The sequence below is a fragment of the Muntiacus reevesi genome, chromosome X (genome assembly GCF_963930625.1).
Source record: "Muntiacus reevesi chromosome X, mMunRee1.1, whole genome shotgun sequence".
Lineage (NCBI taxonomy): Eukaryota > Metazoa > Chordata > Mammalia > Artiodactyla > Cervidae > Muntiacus > Muntiacus reevesi.
Window position 1 is genome coordinate 82,492,460 of NC_089271.1, and position 8,322 is coordinate 82,500,781.

Here is an 8,322-nt window from a genome sequence, read left to right on the forward strand (position 1 = left end):
TCCTAGTTACCTGGGTCAGTAAGATCTTTTTTAAAAAGTTCTTCCATGTATTCTTGATATCTCTTCTTAATATTTTCTGCTTCTGTTAGGTCCTTACCATTTCTGTCCTTTATTGTGCCCATATTTGCATGAAATGGTCCCTTGATATCTCCAGTTTTCTTGAAGAAGTTTTTAGTCTTTAGAATTCTGTTGTTTTCCTCTATTTATTTTCATTGTTCACTTAGGAAGACTTTCTTATCTCTCCTTGTGATTCTCAGGAAATCTGCATTCAACTAGATGTATCTTTTTCTTTCTCCTTTGCCTTTCGCTTCTCTTCTTTCCTCAGTTATTTGTAAGGCCTTCTCAGACAACCACTTTGCTATTCTTGCATTTCTCTTTCTTTGAGAAAGTTTAGGTCACCGACTCCTGTACAATGTTATGAACCTCTGTCCATAGTTCTTCAGGCATTCTATCTACCAGATACAATCCATTGTATCTATTACTTACCTCTGCTGTATGATCATAAGGGATTTGATTTAGGTCATACCTGAATGACCTAGTGATTTTTCCTATTTTCTCCAATTTAAATCTGAAATTTGCAAAAAGGAGCTGATAATCTGAGCCTCAGCCAGATCTAGGCTTTGTTTTCGCTGACTATATAAAGCTTGTCCATCTTCAGCTGCAAAGTACATAACCAATCTGATTTCAGTATTGACCATCTGGTGATGTCCATGTGTAGAGTTGTCCCTTATGTTGTTGAAAAAGGGTGTTTGCTATGACCAGTGTGTTCTCTCGGCAAAACTCTATTAACCTTTGCCCTGCTTTTGTACTCCAAGGCCAGACTTGCCTGTTACTTCGGGTATATCTTGACTTCCTACATTTGTATTCCAATTCCCTATAATACAAAGAACATCGTTTTTGGTGTATGTTCTAGGAGGTCTTGGAGGTCTCCATAGAACTGATTAACTTCAGCTTCTTCAGCATTAATGGCTGGGGCATAGAACTGGATTGCTGTGATTTTGAACGGCTTTCCTTGAAAATGAACTCAGATAATTCTGTCAATTTTGAGATTGCACCAAGTACTGCATTTCAGACTCTTTTCTGACTATGAGGGCTACTCTATTTCTTCGAAGGGATTCTTGCCCACAGTAGTAGATATAATTATCATTGAATTAAGTTCGTCCATTTTAGTTCAGTGATTCCAAAATGGTGATGTCCACTCTTGCCATTTTCTATTTAACCATTTTCAATTTACCTTTATTCATGGACCTAACATCCCAGGTTCTTATGAAATATTGCTCTTTACAGCATTTAACTTTAATTTCACTACTGGAAATATCCACAACTGAGTGTCATTTCAACTTTGGCCCAGACTTTTCTTTTTTTCTGAAGCTATTTCTCTGTCCTTCCCCGGTGGCATATTGGACACCGACTGACCTAGGGAACTCATCTTCTGGTGTCATACCTTATGCCTTCTCATGCTGTTCATTGGGTTCTCGAGGCAAGAATACTGGGGTGGTTTGCCATTCCCTTCTCCAGTGGACCACGTTTGGTCAGAAGTACTTCTGTTTATTAACTACCATAAAGCCTTTGATTGTGCAGATCACAACAAACTGTGGAAAATTTTTAGAAAGACAAGAATACCAGACCACCTTACCTGTGTCCTGAATGAAGGTCAAGAAGCAACAGTTAGAACCCAACATGAAACAATGGACTGGTTCAAATTTGCAAAAGGAATATGCCAAAGCTGTATATTGTCATCCTGCTTATTTAACTTCTTTGCAGAGCATATCATGCAAAATACTGGGTTAGATGAAGCGCATGCTAGAATCAAGATTGCTGGGAGAAATATTAACAATCTCAGATATGCAAATGATACCATTCTAATGGCAGAAAGTAAAGAGGAACTAAAGAACCTTTTGATGAGATTGAAAGGGGAGATTGAAAAAGTTGGCTTGAAAGTCAACATTAAAAGAACTAAGATCATGGCATCCATTCCCATCACTTCAAATATAAAGGGAAAAAGAAGTAATGAAAGATTTTGTTTTCTGTCCATATAGTCAAAGCTATGGGTTTTCCAGTAGTCATGTACAGATGTGAGAGTTGGACCATAAAGAAGGCTGAACACTGAAGAAGTGATGCTTTCAAATTGTGATGATAGAGAAGACACTTGAGAGTCCTTTGTATAGGAAGGAGATAAAACCAGTCAGTCCTATAGAAAATAAGCCTTGACTATTCATTGGAAGGACTGATACTGAAGCTGAAACTCCAATACTTTGGCCACCTAATGTGAAGAGCCGACTCATTGGAAAAGACCCTGATGCTGGGAAAGCCTGAGGGGTGGAGGAGAAGGAGGGAGCAGAGGATGAGATATATAGATGGCATCACCAACTCAATGGAAATGAGTTTGAGCAAACACCAAAAGATAGTGAAGGACAACAAATCTTGGTGTGCTACAGTACATGGGATCTCAAAGATCCCATGTAGAAACTGAGCATCAATGTAAGTATTTGTATCCAGAAAACTCAGCCTACAACATCATCTGTCTCTCATGTATCATTAATCAAAGTCCATTTGATAAACAGTTAATTCCCCAAACATTTGAGTCATACCATCTGGTCCCTTGGTAGTTACTTAAGGATAAAATAGCATTCTAGTTCACTGGGGACTGACTGAGTTTTAGCACTGATAGTCCTGCTTGTTCAATCCTAGGCAATGCATAATAAATTTGTCATTATACTCAGGAAGACAGACCCCCACACTACCTGGTGTGGAATTTCATTTAAATCTAGACATGGAAGAGTAAGTAGCAACTTGATGCAGTACAGTTACCAATCATAAGACAGAAATGAGGCAACTGAGGAAATCTGAAAAGGAGCATGCTTTGTTTGTCCAGTTTGTTGTCCAGAATTGAACTAATTCATACATACTCTCCAAAATGCTCCTCTCATTCTTCCTTATGTCGGTATGCAACACTGTCATTCATTAGTTGCTGAAGGCAAGAACTTTGGACTCCTCTATTTTTCTCACAATCCATATCTAGTCCGTCCTCAAATCCAGATGGTTCTACCGTCAAAATATATCCAAGATTTTATCCTTCTAACTTTTTCCATCACTATCACCATATTCAAGTTACCATGATTTTTTTCCTGGACTTCTGCAAGATGTTGCCTGACTGGTCCTCTTGACTTTAGTTTTCCCAATTCAATTAGTTCTCTAAACATTAAGTAGATAATTAAATAAGACGTTCTGATAACGTTAGTCCTCTACTTGAATTTCTTTGAATACTCACCATCACCCTTAAAATTTAGAGTCTTGAGAGGTCAAAATGGTGGGATAGGAGGACATGGAATTCACCTCCCTTCAATGAAAACATCAAAAATACATCCACATGTGAAGGAATTTTCACTGAAAAAAAAAATGGAGACTGAGATTAAAGACTATTTTCTGTAGCAGTCTCTAAGTAAGATTTACACTGAGTGTGGAAGGACGGGAAGACAAGCAATCAATTTGGGGCCTGCACCTCTTGAAGGGGACACAGAAGAGGACAGTGATTATACAGGTTTGAAGGTCCTCTCTGGGGAGTAAGAAGTTTGAGCCTCATATTAGGCACCCCAGTCCTGGGGTTGAACACTGATAGTACAAATCTCCTTAACTTGTTTGAAAACCAGTGGGACTGAGAGTTGGACTGTAAGAAACCTAGACACCACTCATAAAGGATATATATACATTTGTATAATCCCAAAACAAGGAGGAGTAAGAAGATTGAAACTGCCCAGGATCATTGCTGACTCTTCCCCACTGCCCTGGTATGTGCCCCATCCTGAGCTACATGCCAGCTCTGGCTCCTCCTGCTCCATGGTGAAGGAATATAGTGGCTGAGAGGAGTGCACAATTATAAGGAAACAAGTGGCTCAGATTCAGAAAGGCATCTGAACAGAGCAGGGACAACTAACCATTTCTGGTGCTTATTTTGGGAGCAGACTGGATATCTGGTGCCAGGACCACTACAACCCATGCGTATTCCATGCCAAGTACCTGTATCAGGCTCTCTTACACCAGCACTGCTCCCCTTTTGAGTGAGGGTGATGATGCTGGGAGGTGATGCTGGGCATATATTTGGAGGGAACAGAACCAGCATGGGACAAAAACTCAGGGCTTATGCTCCAGCAACATGGAATCCAACCCCTCTACCAATAGGATGGTGTTGGCCACTGAACAGAAGAGGCACCACAGGTCAAACTTGACCATAATTCTAGTTGCTCCATCTCCAGCCTCATCTCTCACCAACTGGTAGCACACCCTGGGGAAATATATGACCCATGTTAACATCAGATCCAGCTTTCCCACCAAAGAAACTGTGAACAGGCTGTATATGGACACTCCCACACAAGGATACCACATCAAGATTATCATAGGGTTCTCACTGTGGCAGCACATATACCAAAATTGGAACAATATAGATTAGCATGGCCCCTGTGCAAGAATGACTTGCAACTTTATGAAGCATTCCATATTTTTTTATTTGAAGAATAAGTATTGTCAAAATGACTATAAAATCCAGAGCAACCTACAGATTCAATGCAATCCAAATCAAATTACCAATGACATTTTATAAAGAATCAGCATTTAAAAATTTAAAATTTGTATGGAAACACAAAAGACAATGAATAGCCAAAGTAATCTTGAGAAAGAAAAACAGAACTGGAGAAATCAGTCTCCCTGACTTCAGACTATAGTTAGTACAAATCTACAGTAATCAATACAGTATTGTCCTGGCACAAAATGGAAATACAGATCAATAGAACATGATAGAAAGCACAGAGATAAACCCACACACCTATAGTTACTTAATCTGTGACAAAGGAAGCAAGAATACATGGTGAAGAAAAGACAGTATCTCCAATAATGTGTGCTGTAAAAAACGACAGTTATATGTAAAAGGATGAAACAAGAAGACTCCCTAATATGATACAAAAACATAAATTCAAAGTGGGTTCAAAACCTAAATGTAAGGCTGGAGACTCTAAAACTTTTAGAGTAAAACATAGGCAGAACACTCTCTGACAAACATCACAGCGGGATCTTTTTTTGATCTTCCTCCTAGAGTAACGAAAATAAAAACAAAAATGTAAAAATGGGACCTAACTAGAATTAGGGCTTCCCTGGTGGCTCAGACGGTAAAGAGCTGGACACAAATGAGCAACTAAGCACAGCACAACTAAACTTGAAAGCTTCTGCACAGCAAAAGAAACAATAAATGAAACAAAAAGACAGCCCAGAGAATGAGAGAATATTTGCAAACGAAGCAACCAACAACGATTTAATCTCTAAAATATGCAAACAGCTTATGTAACTCAATATCAAAGAAATAAACAACTCAATAAAGATGAACATAAGATCTAAATAGACGTTTTCAAAGAATACATACCTTTGGCCACAAAGCACATAAAAAACTGTTCAACATCACTAGATATTAGAGAAATGCAAATCAGTACTGCAATGAGGTATCAACTCACACTAATCAGAATGGCCATCATCAAAAAATCTAGAAGCAATAAATGCTGGAGAGAGTGTGAGAAAAGTGAACCCTCTTGCACTGTTGGAAGGAATGTATTTAAATAGCTAAAACCATTATGGAGAACTATGAGGGTTCCTTAAGAAACTAAAAATAGAACTACTGCATGATTCAACAATTCCACTCCTGGGCCTATATCCAGAGAAAACCATAATTATTTGAAAAGATTCATACACCTCAGTGTTCACTGTAGCACTATTTATGACAGCCAGAACACAGAAACAACCTAAATGTCTATCAACAAGGAATGGATAAAGATGTGGTACATATATGCAATGGAAATTAGCCATAAACAAAAACAAAATAATGTTATTTGCAACAACATGGATGGCCTAGAGATTGTCATACTGAGTGTATTAACTCAGACAGTGAAAAACAAACATCATATGATATTGCTTATATGTGGAATCTAAAAAAAAAAAAAAAAGTGGAACAAATTAACTTATTTACAAAACAGATCTAGAGTCACAGATGTAGAAAACAACTTAAATGCTGTTGGTGGGTGAGAGTAGAGAAGGATTAAATTGGGAGATTGGGATTGACAGATACAACACTACTAAAATAGATAACTAATAATAATAATAATAATAATAGATAAGAGCACAGGAAACTCTTCTCAATATTCTGTAATGACCTATACAGGAAAATAATTTTTAAAAGTGTAGATACATATATGTATTAATATAACAGATTCATTTTGCTGTACAGCAGAAACTAACCTAACATCTTAAATCAATTATACACCAATATTTTTTAAGGAGTGCATAGGAAACATTTTTTAAAAAAGAGGACATCATAAGTAGCTGTTTCACATAATCTCATAGTGACAGTAAAAGATGGCAGAGGAATTTATGTCAAACAAAGGACTAAAAACACACTGAAGAAAACAATTAATGAAAGAGATAATTTACCAGATATGTTTCAAAGCATAAGTAATAAAATGCTAGCAAAACTAGGGGGAAAAATAGATAAACACAGTGAGAATCTTAATAAGGAAGTAGAAAATATAAAAATGAATCATTTGGTTAAACATAAGACATGACACCATAACATTTGTAGAACAGAACATAGGCAAAACATTCTCTGACATAAATTGTACCAAAGTTTTCTTAGGTCATTCTCTGAAGGTTATAAAAATAAAATCAAAAGTAAACAAATGGAACCTAATCAAACTTTCAAGGTTTTGCACAGCAAAGTAAATCATAAACAAAACAAAAAGACAATCTATGGATTGGGAGAAAACAAGCAATGTAAAAAAAATAGGGTAAATTTCCAAAATATATAAATAGCTCATACACCTCAATAGCTCAAATAGCTGAATCAAAAAATGGGTAGAAGATCTAAAAAATAAAAAATAAATAAATAAATAAATAATTTCTCCGAACAAGACATACAGATGACAAACAGGCACATGAAAAGACACTCAAAGTCACGAATTACTCAGTTCAGTTCAGTTCAGTCGCTCAGTCGTGTCCGCCTCTTTGTGACCCCATGAATTGCAGCATGCCAGGCCTCCCTGTCCATCACCAACTCCTGGAGTCTACCCAAACCCATGTCCATCGAGTTGGTGATGCCATCCAGCCATCTCATGCTCTGTCGTCCCCTTCACCTCCTGCCCCCAATCCTTCCCAGCATTAGGGTCTTTTCCAATGAGTCAACACTTTGCATGAGGTGGCCAAAGTATTGGAGTTTCAGCTTTAACATCAATCCTTCCAATGAACACCCAGGACTGATCTCCTTTAGGATGGACTGGTTGGATCTTCTTGCAGTCCAAGGGACTCTCAAGATTCTTCTCCAACACTAATTACTAGAGAAATGAAAATCAATACTACAACAAGGTACACTCTCACACCAGTCAGAATGGCAATCATAAAAAAATTCTACAATGAATAAATGCTGATGATTTTGTGGAGAAAAGGGAACCCTCCCATACTGTTGGTGGGACTATAAATTGGTAAAACCACTATGGAGAACATTATGTATGTTCCTTAAAAAACTAAAAATTAACTATTATATGATTCAGCAAACTCACTTCTGGGCACATACCCAGAGAAAATCATAATTTGAAAAGATGCATATAGTGCAATGTCCATTGCAACACTACAATAATGAGGACATGGAAGCAACTTTAATGTCCACTGACAGAGAACTGGATAAAGAAGGTATATATATGAGATATTACTCAACCATGAGAAAGAATGAAATAATGCCATTTGTAGCATCATGGGTGGGCCTAGAGATTAGCACAGTAAATGAAGTCAAAGAAAGACAAATACCATATTGTGTCAGTCATATGTGGAATCTAATATTTTTTTAATTGATACAAGTGAACTTATTTACAAAACAGAAACAGACTTACAGATACTGAAAACAAACTTATGGTTACCAAAGGGGAAAAGTGTGTGTGCGGGTGGGGGTGGAAGGATAAAACAGGAGTTTGAGATTAACATAAACACACTACTATATATACAATAGATAACCAACAAGGAACTACTGTATAGCACAGGGAACTCTCCTCAATATTCTGTGATAACTAATATGAAAAAATCATCTGAAAAAGAATAAATATATGCATATGTATAACTGAATCACTTTGCTGTACACCTGAAACTAACACAAATTTGTAGTTACTAACAAATTTGTTAGTTACTAGCACTAACATTCCAATAAATATTTTAATTCAAAAATTTATTTATTCAATTAGAAAATAGTGAAAAAATCATTAGTACTACTCAATATCATCAAAATGAAAAATAACTTTAATA

At 36.9% G+C, this 8,322-nt stretch overlaps 1 non-coding gene across 1 annotated transcript; it reads left to right on the forward strand.

Annotated features, from left to right (window-relative positions):
- The first annotated feature begins 4,398 nt into the window (after nt 1-4,398).
- Nucleotides 4,399-4,500, forward strand: LOC136154916 (U6 spliceosomal RNA). Its single transcript, XR_010660617.1, has one exon. It is a non-coding gene; the product is annotated as a U6 spliceosomal RNA (small nuclear RNA).
- Nucleotides 4,501-8,322: the final 3,822 nt, after the last annotated feature.